We start from the raw sequence: 26772 nt of genomic DNA, 5'->3' as shown, positions 1-26772 counted from the left end.
ACTATATAATCCCCCTTAGATCCTATACCCTTGAGCCGGAATCCTATCCCAGTGGCCCAGACACTATAACTAAGGGAAATATAAGACTTTATTATCTCCCCTTAGATCCTATACCCTTGAACCAGAATCCTATCCCAGTGGCCAGGACACTATAACTAAGGGAAATATAAGACTTTATTATCTCCCCTTAGATCCTATACCCTTGAGCCAGAATCCTATCCCAGTGGCCCGGACACTATAACTAAGGGAAATATAAGACTTTATTATCTCCCCTTAGATCCTATACCCTTGAGCCAGAATCCTATCCCAGTGGCCCGGACACTATAACTAAGGGAAATATAAGACTTTATTATCTCCCCTTAGATCCTATACCCTTGAGCCAGAATCCTATCCCAGTGGCCCGGACACTATAACTAAGGGAAATATAAGACTTTATTATCTCCCCTTAGATCCTATACCCTTGAGCCAGAATCCTATCCCAGTGGCCCGGACACTATAACTAAGGGAAATATAACACTTTATTATCTCCCCTTAGATCCTATACCCTTGAGCTAGAACCCTTTTCCTGTGGCCTGAACACCACATGATTAAGAGGGATATAAGTCTTACATGTAAATATATCTCCACTAAGATCCTATATATATATTGTCAACATTATCAAAGATAATAATATTTTACAACACAGGAAATTACTAAAATTTAGAACAATAACTCAAATATGTCAAATGCATGCATGCATTTTGCATGCAAATAAAAGAAGTAAAGACAGCATTGGCTAAAGTAACATCACATGAGCTTTGACCCGTTTGTCCGAGATGTGTACCGTATTCAATCCAATGGGTCGAATACGGTATTTAATTATATTGTATTTTACAGTTGACGGCTTTATCTCTTATGATACATATATGTCTTATTATGTAATGGGTCTTCTTGATGCTATACATGTTTGTCTTATGTGCATCTTCTTATCAATATCTAGGAAACAGGCATTAGACAGAGCTAAATTTAAAGTCTTGACAACAGTCTCCAACGGGACCCAGTTAAAAAGGGTCACTTCAATGAATATGTTTGATATCGGTGGCGCTGAATTAAGTTAACAGGCCTCACCTTTACTCAAAACGCAAGTTGTGTTAAATTGTCTTAAAATAAATATTAACAGTTGAGCCATATTTTGCCAATACTTTGTTGTGTCATTTTCTCAAATTAACAGAGAGCTTGATGTCCTTTAAAGAGGTGTTAGGATTGAACGTCATGCAGAAGTGAAAAAAGTGACATTAATTAAAATTATTACCTTGAAATCTGGAAATCTTATTATATGCCTAATCCTGACTTTTGCAGGGCAGTTCTTCTTTTTGGTAGGCTGTATTAAATTTCTCTTCCTATTGAAGTTGTGATCATTCTGTAATAGAATTTATTATGACATATTAGGTTCTCTCTAAAAACTCTATATATGTAAAAATTCATAAGATAAATTAAATTCTTGAATTTAATCACATTACAGTGAGTATGCTGTAAATTATCATCCATATTTAACAAACTCTTTAGTAAATCTACAAACTTACTTTTCCTTCCTTTTGAATTGCTTTCTTTCTCTTTTCTTTTCTTCCCTTTTCCCTGTCCTTTCCCTGATGACATTCCAGCACTTTCCTCCCAACAATAATGAAGGGAATGCCATTGTTTTCCACATGAGGAACAATATCCTTTTGGGAGTCCTCTAATCTGATTCGTGAACTAGGATCTATGAACAATGGTAAATAATTTATAGTATATGTATTAGTTTGCATGTTTTACAAGACATTAATGAAAAATAAAGCATGTATTAATTTTGCTTATTTGATTCTGATAACTTGTTTTATGTCCTAATAAAAGCTTGGGTCATTTAAAGTTTAAGAGATATATAGAAAAGCAAGAATACCCAGAAAAAAACCATTATTCTATAGTCACATTTGATAACTGAGCTACAAAGGATTTGAACATGAGGTTGTATCACTCGCTTATTTGGCCACTGCAGTACCATTTCTTCTAAAAACATGAGGCCCATGGGCCTTAGCGTTCACCTGACTTCGGATTCAGAATGAAACAAAGACATATAAACACTATATATATATTGGCCGATCAGGCCCTTGGAATCAGTCAGTGATTTTATAAATTTGACTTTTTAATCTATGAAGAGATTATATGAAGAGTAATTTGTTCCATCAAATCTATGAATTCAAAAGAAGATTATTTTGAAATTTTAGTCATTTTGACCCGTTTGCGTTTCTGGAATTTCGGAAAAAGATTTTTTAAGTTTTAGCCTATTTGACCCCTTCTTACGAAATCCTAATATTATATTTGATGAAATAAACAACTTCATTTCTACCTAAGTAATACCACAGAAGGTGATGTGTAAAGTGTGAACAATAAAGTGTAGTACATACATGTACATGTGTGTTATATAATATGATGTCAGAGTCAATGGCACATCTGGTATCAATGTAAAGCATAGATTCAAATTACCTAGATAACATCAGCCAGCCCACATGGATAAATCAATGTATATATGTCAAAAAGACTCATACTGTGCAACCCTATGATGTTCCTGTCTAAGTATTGAAAATGACTTTGGCATTAAATGCCTCCTGTGTAGACCCTAAAATTACTTGGAATTACTTGGAAGTCTGATTAATTACAATAAACAAAGAACAATTACATTTACAATTTTAAGTACGCAACCCTCACATAAATGACATGAAAAGCTACATGATTACATTGAGTTATTACATTGAACATATTGCTTACTGTATTTTTCTATATTTTGAGTAAGTTACAGTGCAACATTTAAAATTTTTGGGCAAGTTTTCATCAATTGATCTTACAAATGTACAGTATACACTTTTTAAATGATATTCATGCATGTTATAGTAAAGATTCAGAATCTAAATCTTTTAATGCTATTATATATACTGTACTGAAATTGAGTATCACAGGAGTTAGACGTTCCGTCAATACATATATAAAAAATACCCCTATATATATATTTCTAAACCAAAAAAAAGTACGTTTCCATGTAATGCAGTATATTATTGACAGAACGTCAAACTCCTGTGATAGTATACATGTACAAAAATGGGCGATTTTGACATCAAATTTGCTGTTTTGTTTCTCCGTTATATCAAAAATATTCATACATTTCAGTTAGAAGCCCGAATACTTTTTTTAGATGCAATCAGCTCTGTAACTCGTTTTGTATGCTAACGTTAATATGTAGGAAGTCTACACAGTAATTAAAGTTACTGTTTTTTTTTAGTAACGTAGCCTAACAGAGAATGTGAATACAGAACTGATCATATCATAATTCATAACTGATAAAAAATTAATTAGAATATAAGGTTATGATAGCATTATATAACTTCAGACTGTCTGAAGTTATATAATGCGATCATAGACTTATCACCTGTTACATCTCCTAAAGTACAGTACCCGGCGTTAAGCTAACTGTTAACGCTACCGTACGGTACGTTTATTCAAATGCGGAATTTCTTTTAAACAACTTACCTATTGCTGACTTGTCTTCGTTTCCAAAGCCCTTTTCTCTTTTTAATGTCACAAACCTGCAGTTTTGCTTAGTCTCGATTTCTTTTATTGCATTATTCACCTCAATCAGCGAGTTGAACATGCTGGCGCGTCCGTCTGCTACGGAGCCGTATCGACATTTGACCGACTCGAAATTTAGCGCGGTATACCTTCACACGCAGAAGAGTTCCAGTTTCCCGGCAATCTGGCTCAACGGTATAGGATCTAGCCCCCACCCGTTTGTGTCTCCTCTAACTCAGGCGAGCTGACATTATTTACGGAAACGGGAAGTTGACAATAATCATAAAAACGGACTAAATATTATCCGGAATGTTGCAATGAACAGCATTTTACTCATCTCTCTCCCTCTGTGTCAATTAAAAATACGCTATTTAATAAAAACAAACGTTTAAATGATTTGAGAAAAATGGAAACGAAATTCGAAATGTTCAACATAAATCATTGCGAATTTGATGCTAACTAGTCGGAAATATTAATATAAGGAGAGAGTTATCTGCCCCTAGCTTTGACTTTTGTTTATTTCCGGTCGGCTGATGAACAAAATTTGCAGTGCCCGCGATCGGTGTCTTAGTCAAATGGTTTTGTGGACAAATAAGCAGGTAGTACGACGAAACATTTCCACATAAGTAGGACGCTTAATATTTATTTGTATTGATAAATTTTTGGCAGAAAGCATGGTAATATTGGAATTCTTTTCATGTTTCACTGCCTACTGTAGGATGGAACTCGGGACCTCTTGGCTTTCTAGACCAGTTGACGCTCAATGCAAAGGATCAAGGCTTTATAAATGAGAAGGATTCGTCACTGTCTCTTTACACAACTAAACACCACGCGAGACGCCTATGAACCGGGAATAAAACACATTTTTTCTGAACAAATACTTGTCTCTAGACTTTTATCGAGTTAAAAGAAACAGCATTGTTAAGCTTAATAAATTTCAAGATGTCTACTGGGACCCAACTGGTAGACGTGATTTGGGGATAAAAATAATTGTTTGCATCTTATAAAACACATTATTTCCACATCTATAAACAAAACAACACCATCATGAAGTATCCGTCACGGTCCAGCAGCTCCAGAAATCTGTACACACAGTAGAATATGCACACAATCCCAACTAGACTCACCTGACCAGTGCTCGAACAGGACAGTGCTCCAACACTTCTAATTCGCTTCTAATTCCTAAAATCAGTCGATTCTTTTGTCCATGGTGCATAATAATTATTATGTGTGTTGACACTTTTCTTCTACCAATAAGAAAAATTCGCTTAGCAGTTCCGTTATTTGAATATGAGCAGACGACGTCTGATGTCAACCACAAAATTGACGATCGCCAAAATAATCAGCATCGCATAAAAAGTTAAGAAATATTCTAAAAAATATTTGGTTCACTTCCCGCCCTGTTAAAATGTTTGTTAACCCATGATTTCCTGTGTATTACCCACAAAATAGTTGACTTAGTGTTTTGTCGAATATGAACAGGTTGTGGATTTAGAAAATATTTTTTGTCGCTGTTTTGAGAAATAGAGATCTAAATATACCAGAATGGGTAGAAAACTTGTCAGTGTTTATTTTTTTTATTGGGGTGTTCGAGGACTGGTCCCTTCTTACGCAATTTCCGCCATTTTGACAGTGATCTTTGACTTGCTGTCGTAAACAAACCAACACGTGAACTTAATTTTAATTTTGTTCAAAATTCTCCTCATAAATCTGTCCTAAATCACAATAAAAAAAAGAAACATCAACCATTGCTTACTATTTTAATTTTAACAGCCAAAAACTGTGTTTTTTGTTTCGAGCACAGGTCAGGGGAGTCTACATGTACTGTTCCGTCACGACTACTGGTTAGGTCCGGCCAGTAGTCATTGGTTTAAGGACAGAAGATTTAGAAGAGAAGTCTTAAATTGTTATAAAAAAAAAACACAAAAAAATGACATCTCATGAAATGACAGCCTGCTTCAGAAAGTAAGACAGTTATAAGTCTGGCACCCGCAAGTTACATCAGAGTTTGTGCCGGCGGATATCAAAGGAAAATAAGTTGTTGCCCAACATCACAGTCGATACACAAACACAAAAGACTGAGTAACAAATCCTCATGGAAATAGGAGCCAATATACTGTATTGATCATCAAAACTTGTAGCAATATTGAATAAATGCAATAATAGAATTAGTATCGATAACAAATTGATAATTTGATATTGTTCTATCAGTGATTGTATATAAAATGTACTTTCAAGGAGTGGGTCAGTGTGGTTTGTACATAGTGGTAAACAGGTTGGGGACACTCTCGTATATGTGGGATAGTCGGAAGTCTTGTATTTGTGTAACAGTCCTGCATTTGAGTAACAGTCCTGTATTTGAGTAACAGTCCTGTATTTGAGTAACAGTCCTGTATTTGAGTAACAGACCTGTATTTGAGTAACAGACCTGTATTTGAGTAACAGACCTGTATTTGAGTAACAGACCTGTATTTGAGTAACAGACCTGTATTTGAGTAACAGACCTGTATTTGAGTAACAGACCTGTATTTGAGTAACAGACCTGTATTTGAGTAACAGACCTGTATTTGAGTAACAGTCCTGTATTTGAGTAACAGACCTGTATTTGAGTAACAGACCTGTATTTGAGTAACAGTCCTGTATTTGAGTAACAGACCTTGTAATTTGAGTAACAGACCTTTATTTGAGTAACAGACTTGTATTTGAGGGATTTTAGTAATGCAAATGCAGGGTTCTGTGAAATAAAAGAGGATAAAGTTGTTTTAAACATTTTTATCCAAAAATAGTGTCCCCAACCTGTTAAATACGGCCTATGTCACTCAGCTGACGGAGCATGCTTTCTATGAATCGGTCGGTAGTGTTGTACTTTTTCACACAGTAGACTGGGATTCAATTGCTCTAACATGTTGTATATTCTGTGTAACATCCATCATTTTGTTTACTTTGAACTGGGCAGCTTAGCCACGTCTGTCTACCAAACAGAAAACAACACTACCTACAGGACCTACGGTCATTGATAGAAACAATATCAAACAAACATGTAGAAGAACACGTTGTGTTAGTGTTATTTTGGACTGAAGACGGCCCGATAGTGGCTGAATATATATCCCATAGAAATGATTTTTTAGCCGAATATATAGTCCCATTTTTTTTTAGCCCACCATCAACAGATGGTGGGCTATTCAAATCGCTTTTTGTCCTGTCCGTGGTCCGTCCGTCCGTCCGTCCTTCCGTCCGTTAACAATTCTTGTAACCACATATTTCTCAGAAAGAACCGAAAGGATGTTTCTCAAATTTTATATGGAGGTTCCCCTAGGGCCCTAGTTGTGCATATTTTATTTTGGGACCAATCGGTCAACAAAATGGCCGCCAGGCAGCCATCTTGGATTTTGATAGTTAAAGTTTGTTACCGCTATTTCTCAGAATGTACTGAAGGGGATCTTTCTCCAAATTTCACATGTAAGTTCCCCTAGGGGCCTAGTTGTGCATATTACATTTTGAGACCAATCGGTTAACAAGATGGCCGACAGGCCGCCATCTTGGATTTTGATAATCTAAAGTTTGTTACCGCTATTTCTCATAGAAAGTACCGAAAGAATTCTTCTCAATTTTTTATAGTACAGAGGTTCCCCTAGGGCTGTAGTTGATGCATATTGCATTTTTGGGACTGATCAGTGGAAACAAAGATGGCTGACAGGCCGCCATCTTGGATTTTTGACCAGTTGAAGTTTGTTTTACAGCTATTTCTCAGAGAGTCACTGAGAAGGGATCTGTCTCAAATTGCATGTGCAGTGTTCCCCTAGGGGCTTAGTTGTGCATATTGCTTTTTGGACAGATTTGATGACCAAGATGCCAACAGGCCGCCATCTTGGATTTTGATAGTTAAAGTTTGTTACAAAACTATTATCTCCAGAAAGTGCTCAAGAGGGATATGTATCAAATTGCATGTGCAGGTTCCCCTAGGTCCCAGTGAATGCCATATGAGCAGTCATTATGGGTATCGATCGGATGAACAAGATGGCCCGAGCAGGGACGCCATCTTGGATTTTGACAATTGAAGTTTTTTTCCGCTATGTTCTAAGAATGTACTGAAGGGATCTGTCTCAAATTGTATGTGCAGGTTCTTCTAGGGGTCTAGTAGTGCATTTTGCAATTTTAGGACTGTTCGGTTGAACAAGATGGCCGACAAGTAGCCATCTTGGATTTTGATAATTTGAAGTTTGTTACTGTTATATATCTCGAGAAAGTAGTCCAAAGGAATCTTTCTCAAATTCCATGTGTAGTAATATGTAGTAAAAAGCTTGAAAAGCAGAGAAAAGATCCTCTTTCCTTTGTCAGACAAAGATCGTTCTTAGGTGGGGGCGCCAAGATCCCTCTGGGATCTCTTGTTGATTTTACTTTAAATTTATTTTGGCCTTTTATTTCGGATTAATTAATATTCTAGCTTTGAATTACCCATTTTTACCTCAATATGATATTAAAATATTAATGTTATTATTAATGTTTGATTCCATAAACATTCAAACGATCAACTGTCTGTTTTTTAATCAAGGAAAAAATATGTGCTTTTCAAAGCCAAATTGTAATGTAATTGTTCCAGTGAGAAGATAATGTTTTAAAGGTATCTACATTTTGATTTTCTACAACTTTTTGTTATAAATCCGATATGTTCAAAAACCAATTTTACTATCAATTTATATACATAAAGAAAAATTTTTTCATTAATGATATGACCTTCAAGTAATAATAATTTATATGGAGGGGTGAAATATTAAAATCAGGAAATTCATATAAATATTACATTATATCTGGATCACAAATTCACAAAAAACAAATTCAATCTTCCAGAGTTCACTTTTACCACAAGACGGTATGAGGTCCAAAAGAACTAGAAGACCGTAAGCCGAGAGGAGACAGGAATGTGAGGCCATGATACGAACAGGAAGTTATAATTGGTAAAATAATGGCGGAATCTGAACATGGAATATCTACGGATGGAAGACCAGGAAAACCGCCCAATCATTTGTTGTTGGTGACGATACCGCCTTTCAGTCAGCTTTATATGGTAAAACTTGCTGCTTAAATTCTGTAAACTCTTAGCAGATCTAAATTGTTTCACTGTTAATTGGAGAAAAGAGCCAATACCGTCTTGTCTGTTGAAGTTCTGTAGGTTTTCCATGGTATACTTGACTTTAAATACCTCTCACCTAGTTAGGCTGGGTTAATGCTGGTACAGAGGTGAAAAAGTCAGGGGTTACTTCATTTACTTGTCAGATCACATTGGTTTTTTCTACGAGAATGTCAGATCACCTGAGTTTTTCTACAAGGACTTTTTGTCTTTGGTTCCCTCCGTCATTTAAGATCACTCTCGGGCTTAGATCAAGATCACCCAAAGTTATATATTGCAATCCTAGTTGTGAAATATTAATTGTAAGTGAAGTTTTTTCTTTTTCTATAAAATACACAGAAAATGTTTATTTAATTACAAGTTTGTAATGTATATAGTCTGTCCTGAAAGTGGCCATTTTAAACAGGTGGTCGTTTTACAGAGGTGGCTTCTTAAGACAAGTTGAATACTGTAAAGCTTTACACTAAGGGGAGATGATTTATAGGATCGCTACAGCTGAGGAAATTCTCATTGGAAAAATATTCTAGATTATCTCCCTTTAGTTTATAGTTATGACTTCAATTCCACCATATATATCACATGTTAAATTATAACAGAAATCTTTGAGGTTTTGAATTACTTGTAACCTGAGTATAAGACCACCTGAGTATAAAGACCGAGTTTTCCTCTGTCCCTTGGGAGGTCTTTATAGACAGGTTGGACTATCCATTGGGAGGTCTTTATAGACAGGTTTGGCCTGTAACTTTTGCAATATGGAGGTGGACTATCCAATGGGACAGGGGTTACACTCACTTTTCTGTGAGAACCCAAAACTTCAACGCCCTCGCCCCCTATATATTTACTGACCCTCTATGCTATAACTAATAATAACTAGACTATAATAGTATTCTCTGTTTTGTTTCTGTTCTTATAATACATTTTTTATATTTTCATAACTTTAGGTATTTGTTGTCTTACCAAAAAAAGAAAAAACCTACCTACTTATATACATACCACTTTCTCGTACCTCTCGGACAGTGAAATCTCACATGATACGTATATATATACCCCTAGATTTTTCTATCTTGTTCAATCTGTCTTACCTTTACGTGATTTTTGGCAAAATTTTACCCCATTTCATGTAATTAACCGTCTGCGCCAGCGCATGTGACGTCATACTCTCAAATCGATAACGTTATATGCTTCAGATAATCAATGTTATTTGAAATATGGTGTATTTCAGTCAACTACCATGCATTGTTTTGGTTGTTTGTTTTTAATTGTTAAACATTATGTATCGATTGATCATCGTTTTTTTCAAAACTATAGTTTTACGTGGAATGACTGTCTGGTATATAAAAACAAACAATTTATTAGGGTTGGCCTAACTGTAATGTGTTTCTATGTTAACAGGAGAACCATGAGGACAACGCAAAATTTGGCCATCACCGTGGGTGTGTGTGTGCCCCATGGCCAAGAAGTGTAACTCTAAACCCATGAGAGAGATCTACAGCGTCTTCGAGTTGTTTGAACACATTAAGACTTTGGTATTTGAGGTAAGATGTTATTCTGAACCAGCCGATTGAGGACTGGCCTGTCCGTTGACGTTCTCATCTCTTTCTTCTCCCATGGGATTTCCACTCGATAAGGCCATTGCATATAAAAACCTAACGGAAAACCGTACATTGTTAATGACTTGGAGGCCCAGAAAAATACCTGTTTTATTGTAACAGGTAAAAATGTTACACAATTCATGAGTCCATAACATATATTAAAAATCTACAAAAACTGTTAAAAATGAAGCCAACTTGTCGTAGAGTTTGCATACATTGTTATCTACAGATTTCCTGGATTAAAGGGAAATAGAACTTGTATAAATTTTGGCTCTACCCCCCCCCCCCCCGGGGAACATTGAATTTGCGGGGCCCAATAGGGAAATTTTTGGTAAATCCTATAAAATTGTCCAGAGTTCTGCATACTTGTCCCTAGAGTTGCTGCATGGATTGTAACCAAAATTTTCATTGGAAGTTCCAGAAACATTTGGGGGGAAGTCGATTTGGGGAACAGAACTTGTATAAATTTTTTTTTCTGACCCCCTGGGGACAGGAGGTGACAGCTGAGGGACAGGACGGGCCAATGGGGCCCAATAAGGGAAATATTGGACAGGGATGGTAAATCCTATAAAAGATGGTGGGCTAAAACTTTGTCCCTAGACTTTGTTCTGCATGAATTGTAACCAAATTTGGCCAGAAACATCCTTGGGGGAAGGGGAAATAGAACTTGTATAAATTTTGGCTCTGTACCCCCCCCCCCCCCCCCCCAAAGGATACCTGTTTCCAGTTAATAGGGAAAATTTAAGGTAAATCATTACGCTACTTGTCCTAGAGTTCTGCTATGGATTGTAACCAAATTTGGAGAAATGTTGACATGGGGGGTGTTGCAGAACAGAACTTGTAAAGTTTTGGCTCTGACCCCCAGGGGACAGGAGGGGGCGGGGCCCAATAGGGGAAATATTAGGTAAATCCTATAAATTGCTACTTGTCCTAGAGTTTCTGCATGGATTGTAAACCAAATTTGGCCAGAAACATCCTATTTGTATAAATTTTTGGCTCTGACCCCCCTGGGACAGGAGGGGTCAAACAAACAAACAACCCAATTAGGGAAATTAAGGTAAATTTTATAAATCGCTACTTGGTCCATCAGTTCCATGGATTGTAAAAATTTTGTTAACTTTTTCCAGAAACATCTGAAAATTTGCTAAGGAGAACATTGAAACTTGTATAAATTTTGGCTCTGACCCCCAGGGGACAGGAGGGGCGGGGGACCAGTTAAAATTTAGGTAAAGGTCCTATAAATTGTAGTTGTACAAAGTTTTTAGAGTATTGCATGGATTGTAACAGTAAATTTGCTTGCCAGAAACATCCTGGGGAAGGGGAACAGAACTTGTATTAAATTTTTGGACTATCTGACCCCCTGGGGGACAGAGGGGTGGGCCCAATAGGGGAAAATAGAGGTAAATCCTATAAATTTACTTTCCTAGAGTTCTGCATGGATTGTAACAAATTTGGCAGAAACATTCTTAGGGGAATAGGAACAGAACTTATAATTTAATTTTGGCTCTGACCCCCGGTGATTTGCAAGGATTCCCAATAGAGGAAATTAGAGGTAAATCCTATAAATCGCTACTTGTCCTAGAAGTTCTGGACATGGATTGAAACCAAATTGGCATGTAACATCCTTGGGGGTAAGGAGATATAGAACTTGTATATAACATTATTTGGCTCTGACAGGCCCTGGGGGCAGTTAGGGGCGGGGCCCAAAGGGAAATTGAAGGGTAAATCCTATAAATTGTTTTTCTGACAGTTATGGTTAATGCAATGGATTTTAACCAAATTTGTCCCAGATACATCCTTTAACAGTTATTCCTGTTGATGATTTTGTTGCTCTATATCAGAAAGAGTTTCAATAGGGAATTAGAGGTAATATTAGTGAAAGTCCTTATGAAGAAACAATGATCCTTTTCGTACTAGCATTTCATTCTGAAGTGAGCAAACTACAGGCCCTCTGGGCCTCTTGTTTTTAATTGTTAAACATTATGTATCGTATTGATCATCATTTTTCTTCAAACTATAGTTTTACGTGGAATGACCTGTCTGGTATATAAAACAAACAATTTATTAGGGCTGGCCTAACTGTAATGTGTTTCTATGATTAACAGGAGAAACCATGAGGACATCGCGGCCATCACCGTGGGCGTGTGTGCCATGGCCAAGAAGTGTAACTCTAAACCCATGAGAGAGATCCTACAGCGTCTCGAGTTGTTTGAACACATTAAGACTTTGGTATTTGAGGAAGATGTTATTCTGAACCAGCCGATTGAGGACTGGCTGTCGTTGACGGTTCTCATCTCTGTCTTCTCCCAGGGATTTCCACTCTGATAAGGCCATTGCGTATATTAAAAACCTACGAAAAACCGTACATTGTTAATGACTTGGAGGCCCAGAAAGTTTTATTAGACAGGTAAAATACACACAATTCATGAGTCATAGCATATATTAAAAATCTACAAAAACTGTATAAAAATGAACCAAAATTGTGTTTGTTACATTTTGTCACAGATTTTACAGTGATCGTGATATGTAATTATTTATACACTGAAGAAGATAATAGAGTTTGACAACATTAAGCATGATTTTGATACTGTTTTGGATCAAAAGGGAACACATGGTTATATACCTCTGATGGGCAACAGGTCAATTTGGCCGTACACATGGCCCTTGGGACCTTTTGAATTTTCAAACGCATTTCACAAGAAATGCAGTTAATGTTGCTATATGTCAATACATTTAGTTTTACAGTTTGGTATGCGGGTAAATTTCCTGATTGTTTGTGATGAGTTCCTTCAGGATGAATGAGTTTAATCAGATGATTTGTAGCAATAAATAGTTTTGTTTTGTACAGGTCAGACTTGTTTATGAAAAGCTGGATAGCTGAAGGGGTCAATCATTCATCCTAGATATTGGACAGGGAGGGAAATGCTATATTGGACAGTATTTTATTCACTGTTTTTACATTGGTCAGTTGTTTTTTAAACAGCTCACAGGTCTGGCCCGAAATTTTACATTATGGCGGGTGAGCTTCAAATGGATTTTACAGCTGGATGGCGTTGATTTGTCATGGATTCGGTCAATACCACTGATTTTACAGTCCGTAGGTCCGTCATTCCGTGATCCGTCAACACATTTCCTGTTAAAATCGCTACTAGTCAATAAACTTTACATGCCATGGATTGGGGACTAATCCAAATTTGGCCACAAACATTTGGGGGAGGGTGAACAGAACTTGTATATCACAATTTTGGCATCTGTAACCCCGGGGGCTGGTGGGGTAGTCCCAATAGGGCAAATAGAGGTAAAACCTTTAAATGCTACTAGTCAAAAGAGTTTTTATAATGGAATGCAACCAAAATTTGGCCATAAACATTTGCAAGTATTTTCACAGGGGAACAGAACTTGTAATAATTTGGCTTATGGTACTGACCCCCCGGGGGCAGGTTTCTTGGGGCAAAATAGGTTTTAATAGAGGTAATATCCATTTAAATCGCTACTAGTCGTAGAGTTCTGAATGGAATGTAACCAAATTTGGCCACAAACATCCTTGGGGGAAGGGGAACATGAACTTGTATAAAAATTTTGGCTCTGGTCCCCTTATGCTTTTCCAAATAGGGGAAATAGAGGTAAATCCTTTAAAAGTCAACGTACTAGTCATAAGAGTTCTCATGAATGTAACCAAATTTGCCTACAAATGGACATCCTCAAAGGTTTGTAACAAACTTGTATAAATTTTGGCTCTGACCCCCGGGGGCAGAGGGGTTGATCCCAATAGGGGAAATAGAGGTAAAATCCTATAAAACAAACAATGTACGCTACTAGTCATAGAGTTCTGCATGGATTGTAACCAAATTTGGCACAAACATCCTTGGGGGATGGAGGGGATTTAAATCTGAATTGTATAAATTTTGGCAAGCTTGATGGGGTCAGGATGGGTTTCACGGGCCCAATAGGGGAAATAGAGGTAAATCCTTTAAATCGCTACTAAGTCATAGAGTTTTGAATGGAATGCAACCAAAAATCAACATATCTTTGGGGGAAGGGGAACAGAATACTTGTATAAATAATTGGCTGGCTCTGACACCCCCGGGGGCAGGAGGGGCGGGGCCAAATAGGGAAATCAGAGGTAAATCCTTTAAATCGCTACTAGTCCAGAGTTTCTGAATGGAATGTATACCATCCCAAATTTGGCCACAAACATCCTTGGGGGAATGGGAACAGTCTATTTGGCTCTACCCCCGGGGGCAGGAGGGGCTAGGGGAAATAGAAAAATCCTTTAAAGTCGCTACTTTCACTAGAGTTCTGCATTTTGTCAACCAAATTTGGGCCAAGCAAACAAAACATTTTAAATTGTATAAATTTTGATCTGACCCCCCGGGGGCAGTCAAGTTTGGGGTATAATAGGGAAATTTAGGTTAATTTTATTGTCATCAAAAATCATCGCTACAAGTCATAGGATTTTTGAATGTGCAACTCATTGGACCACATTATCATTCTTTACCATATACAGGAAAGTCATTCAACAAACTTGTTTCATTAAATCTTATGGCTTGACCCCCCTGGGCTGAAGGGGCGGGCCAAAATCAAATTGAATAAAATTTTGAGGTTAAACTCCTTTTAAATCGCTACTAGAATCACAAGTAGAAAAATTTGAATGGTTAATCTAACCAAATTGGCCACAATCCTTGGGGGAAGGGGAACAGAACTTGGAAATGACTCAGACGTATTCTGTAGTGGTCCCCGTTAGGGTCATATAGGAGGGGCGGGGCCCAATAGGGGGAAATAAACAGGTAAATCCTTTAAATCGCTATTGTCATAAAACCAGATTGCATGGATTGTAAATACAAAATGAACAAACATCCTTGGGGAAAGAGGAACATAACTTGTATAAATTTTGGCTCTGGCCCCGTAATTAGCGCAGGAGGGTGGGGCCCTATAGGGAATTTAGAGGTTAATATTAAAACATTCCTTCAAAAAGAAACAATGAACCTCAATTCAGAAAATTTTGAATACATTAAAAAAACCAGGTGAGCGATACAGGCCCTCTGGGCCTCTGAATGTTTCTCAAGTAATTGGCTGAATTATCATCACTACATTACATTATCACCTATGGGGTTATTTCAGCCTAAAAATCTTGTAAATATATAAGATGACTTTATAAATAGAAAATTTAATTCAATCATGAAATCCTTTCAAAATAAAAACTTTCAAATTAATTGGATGGGGTAAGAGTGATAAAGAAAATGGCTGTGTCCATGGAGACCTGTGAAGCAATAAATCATACAGGTAAATGGCAGACACAAGTACTGTATTGTGTTTCATAGTGATGATATCTGATTTCTCAAAAATTTTCATAATTAATGAATGTACGAGTGAATATTTTATAATTTCCTTTAAACCCATGGTTTAGTCATATCAAAGATGTTGTTATTGTAAACACAATTAAAATAAACTGACATTGCAGTTAAACGTTGATTTTACAGATCAATGCAAGATAGATTTTACAATTATATGAAGTCGTTGCTTTTGTACAGGTCAATACACTGATTTTACAGAACAATATGTATGTTGATTTGTAAAAATACAATTGCCGAGGATGAAATTTGATCTTAATGGTGTGGTCCTGTTTCACAAAATTAATAATATGTGAAGCCATATGTCGGCAGAAGTCAAAATTTTTAATCTATTTCCCCGTGGCGGCTAGAAAGGTAAACACTACTCTTCAGGAATGAGGTGCAAATCTTAGACAGCAGCATTAATTTACAATTTTTTAGCTCACCTCTTTCCGGGAAAAGGTGAGCTTATGCCATATACCGTGGCGTCCGTCCGTCCGTCCGTCCGTCCGTCCGTCCGTCACGTTTCCAACAAAATTTGACTGGTAGCATCCTTATGGACTACTAAAGTGAAAATCATGTACAAATGATGGGGCTGAACCCCCTGGGGGCCTTTGGGCGTAATACCAAAAATTGGGTCAATTTGGCTATTATCCATTTAAAACGACTTCTTCTCTGAAACTAAATGATCTTATCCTGTTTTCATACTATCAAAATTACAATGATATCTCATTCATGTAAAATACAGATTTTCATTTCGATTTTTCAAATCGAGCAATTTATTATCATTGTTATTATTTAGACCTGGTCAGTATCCATGGAAACAACTCTTCAAATAAATGTTGAATATAAAATCTGAGTCTTCAAACTTTCTTTAAACTTTCTTTCATGAATATGCAAGTTATAAAGAATTTTAAATGGTAAATTTCTGATTCTGAAATTCATTTTGACGGTTATAATTAAAGATTTAATTTAGATTGATCAACAGAAATATAGGATCGTGATAACTCAGATTTCTTTTAAAACATTATCAAACACTTGGAAAAAGCTCAATTTTACACATTGGAATATAATGCATTGAAATGAAACTAGATTTCATGGCCCAGGAAATACAGAATGAAAGTTATTGGCAGGCGCCAATGGGTGGGTGTTTTTTGAAACAATGGAATTGCAGCATGCTTATAAGACTCCCAATTCCATAACTTTAATGAACTAAAATTCCCAATTGTAATAATGAATAATTGTAACAAAGAAAAGAATGCATATAAATGTTTACTGTAACAGATTAATGTTCCATGAGTACAGAAAAAAATAGTAATGGCCGAATTAAAAAAAAAAAAAATTGTCCACAGCTTCCATTTTATTTCCCTAATAAGCACCCTTCTTTGTTACAATTTTTTAAGCACCATTGGTGCTAATTACAGTGAATACGGTATATTCAAAATTAATAATAATTACGGTGAATACGGTATATTCAAATTACAGCATGCTTATAAGACTACCAATTCCACTACTTTAATGTTGTTGAAGCTATGAAGTAATCATCATCAAGCACAATCAAACAAGCAAATAGTAAATACAGACTCAATTTAATCTTAAGTACAAGTAAATACAGTGAACCTTCGATAATCCGGACACCTTCGATCCCAGTCTAAATCGTGCGGATTACCAATTATAAACACATTCAAACAAGTAAACAACAAATTCTGAGAAAATTGAATATTAAGTACAAGTTAATATACCAAAGAAATCTAAATTACATGTGTGTATACCACTTACAATCATATAATGTAAACATTATAAAAAATTTATGGAAGGAGGAAATTTATGCTAATTATGCCAAGGTCACTTGATTGCAAAAATTTCCCCTGAGCATAATATTTTATATATGTATGAACTTCAACATTGTTTAAAAAAATCTAAAAGTGTATAAAGTAAAACCCGGTTATCAGAAACATCTAGGGACCAACAAAATGATTTTGTTATAATTAGTAAATATAAGCATCAAACTATCTTTTCATGGGAAAAAACCAGGCAATTCATAATGGGCTAGCGTGCATAATGATGATAATGGGCTAGCGTGCATAATGATGATTGAACCATAGATTCCAATGAGAGAAAGTTAAATGATCAATTATCAAGATATAAAACGGGCATGAATTACTTTGTGGTCGTAATACAACATATTGTGTTTACAGGTGTATACTGTTGGCCCTGATTATGCACATGCTGAGGCAAGGAAATCTCCAGCGTTAGATGGGAAAGTAGAGAGAGACAAGGATGGAAAAGAAGTCCGATTTCCAGTCATTCTGAGTGCCAAAGAAAAACTTCTAGCTAGAAAAGTCTGTCAGGCGTTCAAGGTAAAGAAGCTTCGATTTTCTGATGTTGGTTGTTTATTTAGATGGGATAATTAATTTGGTCTTCAAGATTGTGTGAAGAAATTTTAAAATTTTAAACCGGAAAAGAATTAGCAATATTGGACTAGTAGCTGAAAGCCGGCAGTAAAATTTAGATTACAAGTCTTTGAGCCTGATCCATGTCACTATCACCAGGGGAACCATACACATGTAGGGTCATGCAGGGGGTCATGTTGGGTCATATAGGGTCAAAGTGACATTTTCAACAAATACTTTCACTCACCTCTTATTTGTCACAATAACAAATAACCTACATCAGAATGTACAGAGGACACAGGGACATGAAAACGATACACAGTACACTGTATGTATTAAGGTAGAATCACCACAACATTATATATACAAGAGACACATTCTCTGAATTTGATAACTAGTTAAGTGATACAGACCCTCTCAGCCATTTGTTATAGCTATCATACCCTGCTACACTGTTATAGTTTTGTCATAGATATCACACCTTGTAGTACTGTAACATCTTTGTCATAGATATCACACCTTGTAGTACTGTAACATCTTAGTCATAGATATCACACCTTGTAGTACTGTAACATCTTTGTCATAGATATCACACCTTGTAGTACTGTAACATCTTTGTCATAGATATCACACCTTGTAGTACTGTAACATCTTTGTCATAGATATCACACCTTGTAGTACTGTAACAGATAGATATCACACCTTGTAGTACTGTAACATCTTTGTCATAGATATCACACCTTGTAGTACTGTAACATCTTTGTCATAGATATCACACCTTGTAGTGCTGTAACATCTTTGTCATAGATATCACACCTTGTAGTACTGTAACATCTTTGTCATAGATATCACACAATACTGTAATATCTTTGTCATAGATATCACACCTTGTAGTACTGTAACATCTTTGTCATAGATATCACACCTTGTAGTACTGTAACATCTTTGTCATAGATATCACACCTTGTAGTACTGTAACACCTTTGTCATAGATATCACACCTTGTAGTACTGTAACATCTTTGTCATAGATATCACACCATGTAGTACTGTAACATCTTTGTCATAGATATCACACCTTGTAGTACTGTAACATCTTTGTCATAGATATCACACCTTGTAGTACTGTAACATCTTTGTCATAGATATCACACCTTGTAGTACTGTAACATCTTTGTCATAGATATCACACCTTGTAGTACTGTAACATCTTTGTCATAGATATCACACCTTGTAGTACTGTAACATCTTTGTCATAGATATCACACCTTGTAGTACTGTAACATCTTTGTCATAGATATCACACCTTGTAGTACTGTAACATCTTTACATTGATATCACACCTTGTAGTACTGTAACATCTTTACATTGAACCAATCTTTGTCCACAGTAAACCATCTCTACCCACCCCTACAGCATATACCCAGTATGTGTCTGTGTGTATGGCCTTGACCTCCTCACCATCACCACTGATGACTAGTACCTTACCATTATAACGTCTCCTATGATGATGTTCCCCTGACTATCATACACTATACCCCAGGGGTCAAATGGTTCACCTCCTGTTTGTGGTGTTTGTTTATATGTACTGGGGATGTCACCTCTGTATACAAACAGTTTCTGGAAGTCAGAATCCATAACAACAACATGTTTGTTTCCATCACCACCATCACGTTTATTACTGTGATCAATCACTGCGACATTGTTAGTGATAGGACACTCTGTGATCCTGTATGGTGAACACACTAATGGTTTCCCAGTCCCTGTAGCTTTTGTAGTGAGCACCATCTGACCTTGTGTGGTATATTTTGAGACGTTTCCTGACATGCCCACAATGACATGGTTCTGTGCTGTAATACATATACAGTTAGGCTTCTGTTTAGTTGTGAATTGTTGAGTTAATTGTCCTGATACCAGCTCCAGGATGTTGTTTTGTGTATCACAGGCCCACAGTCTGTGTGTTGTAGGTGATAGACTGATGTCATTGATCCCAGCCTTGTGTGTGACCTTCTGTATCACTTTACCCTTCCTGTCCAGGAGAGTTAATGTGTCACTGTAGTCACTGGTCCAGGCCTGGTCATCAGTGGTAGGACATATAGAATAAATGTAACATGGAGACTCCCACTCCTCCACCTCCCTGGCCTCTGTCAGTAGTTTGGTCCTGGTCACTGCTTTCTTCCCTTTATCATCTGTCTGTTGTTGTGAAGAGGGTTGTTGCTGACCAGCTGATGATGATACTGACCGGCCCTGACCAGTGGATGTATGATCTTGACCTGATGTAGTAACTTTTCCCAATGCTTGTTCCAGGTGACCTTGAGGGTTTTTGTTTGGCGTGAAGCTGACATTACATAATGCAGGTGTCACAGGGAGATGTATTCTGGAATCTATTTCACATTTTGTGTCGTATATATCAATGTGAGATCCCTGCTGAAGTGCTGACTTACAATCTGTTAGTTGTTGTTTCAGTTGTCTGTTGTACATTTCAATGTCCTGTTTGTATTTATGTATGAGCTTAGTATTATCATTTTTCATCTTCTGATATAGTGAAAGTGTCTCTGCTGTATGCTTGTCAAGGTCTTGCTTTAATTTCTCTGTCTGCATCTTTAATTGATGAGACAATTCCTCAAACATTCTGTCATTGTCTTTGAGTAGTGTATCTGTAGAGGTGATGTATTTCCCAATCTGTACCAAATCATTCTTTTCTGTTCTGTCAATAAAAGTTTTAATGTCTTGTTTCTTTTGAGGAGTAAGTTCACTAAGTTCACACATGCGATGACCACTGTGAAGTGAGGAAATACATTTTGGACAAACAAGATCGTGACATTGTTTACAGTAGAACTCTAATTGTCTCCCCTTGTGATGATGACAGGCTGTTTGACCTTTCATACGAACTGGTATTTTTGCGGCTGCCATTTTGATGAAGATGAGAAGTTTGTTGATTTTATGAAGATCGTTGATAATGAATCGATAAAATGTTGATTGAATTTCTGAAGACAATTGTTAATGATGCTGTTGCAAAATCAATTTAATAAGAGTTTTGATTTAGAAAGGTTTTGGATTGACATCATGTGCAGTTCAATGTTAAGTGCTGACTTTAATTGTTTTTACAAAAGAAAATAACTGTTATCACTGATGACACATACATACATAGTACCTGGAATTCAGTCAAGATGGTCCTTCCTAGAATCCGAGTGATATTCAATGTTGTACAGGTTCCTCTTGCTCCGAAATCCACAGCCAACCAGGAATTTTAAACTTCTCATGTTTACAAATATCACTTTATCAGTTTCTGATGGAAAGTGTCCATTTTGGATAAAATTCAATCTCAGTTAAACCATATGTAATGTACATCAAATAAACATGTAGGTGTTCACACAAAGTTAGATTCAGACCATCCTAGACTTGTGGTCAGTTACTAAATGAAATTGTAGGTGTTCACACAAAGTTAGACCATCCTAGACTTGTGGTCAGTTACGGTACTAAATGAACTTGTAGGTGTTCACACAAAGTTAGACCATCCTAGACTTGTGGTCAGTTACTAAATGAACTTGTAGGTGTTCACACAAAGTTAGACCATCCTAGAATTGTGGTCAGTTTTCTAAATGAACTTGTAGGTGTTCACACAAAGTTAAACCATCCTAGACTTGTGGTCAGTTACTAAATGAATGTAAAGAAACCACCCACCGAAACGTCACTGTGATGAAGTCATGTGATATATAAAGTCATGTGATATATAAAGTCAAATGATCATTTGTGTCCACGTGATCTTACATGAGATTACCGACAGACACACAGTTGTACATAGCAGATATAGATTGTGAGGTAGGTCAATTTGGGTTATGTTTACAAATCGTGATATCTGAACACCTACAGTTCACCTGGGGTATATTCTATGTTGGATAATAGATAATAAAGCCTGTAGTACTGTACAGGTCATTTTCATCATCTCTCGATATTTAGAGTAATTTTTGGGCTTCAATTTCACTTTGAATTTATTGCAGACTGAAAATATGAAAACTGTGTTGGTTTCCTTAATGATTTGTTTGCAAATTGATTGATGACTTACTTTGTAGAATAATTTTATGAAAGACTAGTCCAAATTTGTTTCCATTAAGCTCCCCCTTCTTTGCTTCATTTTTTAAGCACCCAGAGCGCTTCTTGGGGCAAATACGGTAATTTGCATAATATTTCTAAATATCCTGGTTTTTTCCCTATAGACCAATGTATTAGACGTTTAAGAATACATAGCCCAAATTGGTAAGTCACATCCATCATCAAATAACCAGGGTTTCTGCACCAAGATCTAAGAATCTCACAAAAATGACATTTTGGGTCGTGTTATCAATGTAATTATGTCAACATTTCAGAGTCAGATAATATCTTTTTGTAGTTTTGATGGTTACATTTTCTAACTTTCGTATATCGTTATAATATTTTTTGTTTTTGACTTTACAAGCCTTACAATACTCATACTCACAGTAGTGCTGAAAATGATGCTTTTACTCTAACTTGTTTTCAAGGTTGATCTCCTAATTTTTCATCATCAAATGTGACAACATTGTATATATACCTGTATTTAAATATCAAAGAAACACAATTTAACAATTTTATTGCCTCGTGCCCTATCCGGGCCTCGAACTCACGATCTACGGCACCCAATCGCCTAGCCAAACATATCTGCGCCTTCTACCACTGCGCCACATCCTCATCCCCAAAAAAGGATGTTTCAATGACGAAGTGATAGTCGATTCGATATGCTGACATGATCAATGTGGAAATTGTCAAATTAAATCTTTGGATCCTGTATTTAGAAACTTTCAGGAATTTTAAGTAATTTATTGTCATAAATGAAAAGACAAATAATTCCTAGGTCATGAATTATTAGATTATTTGGTTTAATGAAAATAAGGTATATAGAAAATATTTTATAGAATATATCCATAAACTTTATAAGGATCACTTTATTTTCTCTAAATTAAACAAAATATAAACAATATACATATCAAATTCATTACATGTATTGTTGTCAAAGACACAAACATATATGTACATCAATTGAGAAAGATCAATTTACTGCAGTATTTATGCTACAGTTTGAAATGGAACACTTTGATGATGAGTATAGACATCACTAATTAGCATTCCGTAAATTCTACCCACCGCTAACAATGGGGCAGTGAAAATCAATAACCACTAACAGTATCTTTACTGTAATAATGATTGAACATAAATTCTACCCACCACTAACAATGGCGGCAGTGAAAATCAATAACCACTAACAGTATCTTTACTGTATTAATGATTGAACGTAAATTCTACCCACCACTAACAATGGCGGCAGTGAAAATCAATAACCACTAACAGTATCTTTACTGTATTAATGATTGAACGTAAATTCTACCCACCACTAACAATGGCGGCAGTGAAAATCAATAACCACTAACAGTATCTTTACTGTATTAATGATGAACGTAAATTCTACCCACCGCTAACAATGGCGGCAGTGAAAATCAATAACCACTAACAGTATCTTTACTGTATTAATGATTGAACGTAAATTCTACCACCACTAACAATGGCGGCAGTGAAAATCATAACCACTAACAGTATCTTTACTGTATTAATGATTGAACGTAAATTCTACCCACCGCTAACAATGGCGGCAGTGAAAATCAATAACCACTAACAGTATCTTTACTGTATTAATGATTGAACGTAAATTCTACCCACCGCTAACAATGGCGGCAGTGAAAATCAATAACCACTAACAGTATCTTTACTGTATTAATGATTGAACGTAAATTCTACCCACCGCTAACAATGGCGGCAGTGAAAATCAATAACCACTAACAGTATCTTTACTGTATTAATGATTGAACGTAAATTCTACCCACCACTAACAATGGCGGCAGTGAAAATCAATAACCACTAACAGTATCTTTACTGTATTAATGATTGAACGTAAATTCTACCCACCGCTAACAATGGCGGCAGTGAAAATCAATAACCACTAACAGTATCTTTACTGTATTAATGATTGAACGTAAATTCTACCCACCGCTAACAATGGCGGCAGTGAAAATCAATAACCACTAACAGTATCTTTACTGTATTAATGATTGAACGTAAATTCTACCCACCGCTAACAATGGCGGCAGTGAAAATCAATAACCACTAACAGTATCTTTACTGTATTAATGATTGAACGTAAATTCTACCCACCGCTAACAATGGCGGCAGTGAAAATCAATAACCACTAACAGTATCTTTACTGTATTAATGATTGAACGTACATTCTACCCACCACTAACAATGGCGGCAGTGAAAATCAATAACCACTAACAGTATCTTTACTGTATTAATGATTGAACGTAAATTCTACCCACCGCTAACAATGGCGGCAGTGAAAATCAATAACCACTAACAGTATCTTTACTGTATTAATGATTGAACGTAAATTCTACCCACCGCTAACAATGGCGGCAGTGAAAATCAATAACCACTAACAGTATCTTTACTGTATTAATGATTGAACGTAAATTCTACCCACCACTAACAATGGCGGCAGTGAAAATCAATAACCACTAACAGTATCTTTACTGTATTAATGATTGAACGTAAATTCTACCCACCACTAACAATGGCGGCAGTGAAAATCAATAACCACTAACAGTATCTTTACTGTATTAATGATTGAACGTAAATTCTACCCACCGCTAACAATGGCGGCAGTGAAAATCAATAACCACTAACAGTATCTTTACTGTATTAATGATTGAACGTAAATTCTACCCACCGCTAACAATGGCGGCAGTGAAAATCAATAACCACTAACAGTATCTTTACTGTATTAATGATTGAACGTACATTCTACCCACCGCTAACAATGGCGGCAGTGAAAATCAATAACCACTAACAGTATCTTTACTGTATTAATGATTGAACGTACATTCTACCCACCACTAACAATGGGGCAGTGAAAATCAATAACCACTAACAGTATCTTTACTGTATTAATGATTGAATGACATGACTTGTAAACAAAGTCTCGAGTATCGGCATGACAAGTAATATTAATTATCCTGATGATCTCGATCAAGCAACATAATCTGTCAGTTCCGGACTTGAACCCGTGATCCTGAACTTGCTGGTTCGCCGCCCGACTGACTGAGCTGAAGGACAATTCCCCCTAACGGGAAGCTAGAAGGGGACTGTATCATGATCACTATGTACAATTAAAACCTGCTACAATGCTTTCAAATGTGTTCGCTCCTGAAAACCGACCAACCCAGGCTCCGGTGAAGCCTCTCAATCTATCTAAATGTAATAGGGCGTGAGTAGTGTCCCGCCAGTCGAGTTCAAACCCGCGACCTTGAACTTACTGGTCCGCCGCTCTACTGACTGAGCTAAAGGGAGTGTGAACTATGTGTTATATATGGTATACATGTACATAGGCATACAGTTTATTATGACTGACTGGTAAGTTATATATTATATACTGTTATATAAACAGAACATATGAAGAGAGATCAAAAAATAAAATGTACACTAGTTGAACTTTGGTTTATTGAATTAACATATCTCAAAGACCTGTGTAGTTCAAAACATTTTTCGGTCCCAATCAAATTTTATAGCAAATTATCCGGGCAAGTGTTTTGTGAATCATGATCACTTCTCAGAGTGATTAGTTGATGGTTTAACCCATTCCCCCCTGAAGACACATTTAGACTCTTCTAAATCAAACACTAGACTTGTCCATTATGACACTTCAGGGATAAAGAGGTTAATTACATGTTACTTTCTCTCTTATACCTGATTCTTATAAATGAAAAATTACAGTTGAATGTTTAAGGAATAACAATTCTTAATTTAAAAAAGTGTAACATTTCATAAACTAATGATTTGAGGACCAGCAGAATATTGAAACTACAATGTACACAAGACTATTGTTACACCTTCTGTTTGTAGGTTTAAGCTGAAATATGACAATCTGTAGATAATTATGATTATAGCAATATATTCTGATTTCTCGTTGATTCAAATTGATATCATTACGGACATTCTGTATATGTTGCAGCTCTTATATTGGTAAGTGTATTTTGACGGTAAACCTCTGCTTGCTTTGATGGCAAGGATTCTCCCCTTTTCTCAATATTTTTGGATACACTTCACAGTAAAATTTAGTCATTCTTGTCAATAGTTCATGGAGTGAGATTGTGGTAGAGTCTGTTTTTGGACTGAGATTGTGGTGGAATCTGTTTTTGGACTGAGATTGTGGTGGAATCTGTTTTTGGACTGAGATAATGGTGGAATCTGTTTTTGGACTGAGATTGTGGTGGAATCTGTTTTTGGACTGAGATTGTGGTGGAATCTGTTTCTGTACTAAATACCTCTACACTTCAATATACAATACAAATAACTCAATATATTTAGTGGAGAAAACGCTGCCTTGAACTACAGTCAACTGTGTAACAGTCAAATCTCTAGTTAATTGTTGATTTTATAAAGTACAATTACTGGTTGATTTACTGTCGTATGCTATTTTAACACATGCGTCCATTACACAGAATGACATATTCATCGAGCGAGGCTGCTAGATTTTTTTTCTATTTCATGATTGGATTGTTCTTCAATTTCTAATTATTTTGATCTTGTCAATTGTATAATATTTTGAAACCATTTTGTAAAGTGAAATCATGTTTGGTACTGGTGGGTACACACCTTGAAAAATTCTCAATATCCATACGGTGTTTT

The 26772-nt window shown here is 36.2% G+C and overlaps 2 protein-coding genes and 1 pseudogene across 6 annotated transcripts in view; 1 reads left to right on the top strand and 2 right to left on the bottom strand.

Moving 5' to 3' along the window:
* Positions 1-26772, bottom strand: part of LOC138306450 (uncharacterized) — a 158887-nt gene that overhangs the window by 69521 nt on the left and 62594 nt on the right. The window lies entirely within an intron of this gene.
* LOC138306447 (inositol hexakisphosphate and diphosphoinositol-pentakisphosphate kinase 2-like) overlaps positions 4091-26772 on the top strand; it is a 52111-nt gene continuing 29429 nt past the window's right edge. Inside the window, exon 1 of the mRNA XM_069246909.1 lies at positions 4091-4175. The gene's annotated coding sequence lies outside the window, so the exon portion shown is untranslated. The remainder of the gene's footprint in view (positions 4176-26772) is intronic.
* Positions 18714-21744, bottom strand: LOC138306444 (E3 ubiquitin-protein ligase TRIM71-like; annotated as a pseudogene).

The sequence above is a fragment of the Argopecten irradians genome, chromosome 13, assembly GCF_041381155.1.
Source record: "Argopecten irradians isolate NY chromosome 13, Ai_NY, whole genome shotgun sequence".
Taxonomy (NCBI): domain Eukaryota; kingdom Metazoa; phylum Mollusca; class Bivalvia; order Pectinida; family Pectinidae; genus Argopecten; species Argopecten irradians.
The sequence above is the reverse complement of the archived record's forward strand: the minus strand, read 5'-3'. Positions and strand labels throughout refer to the sequence as shown.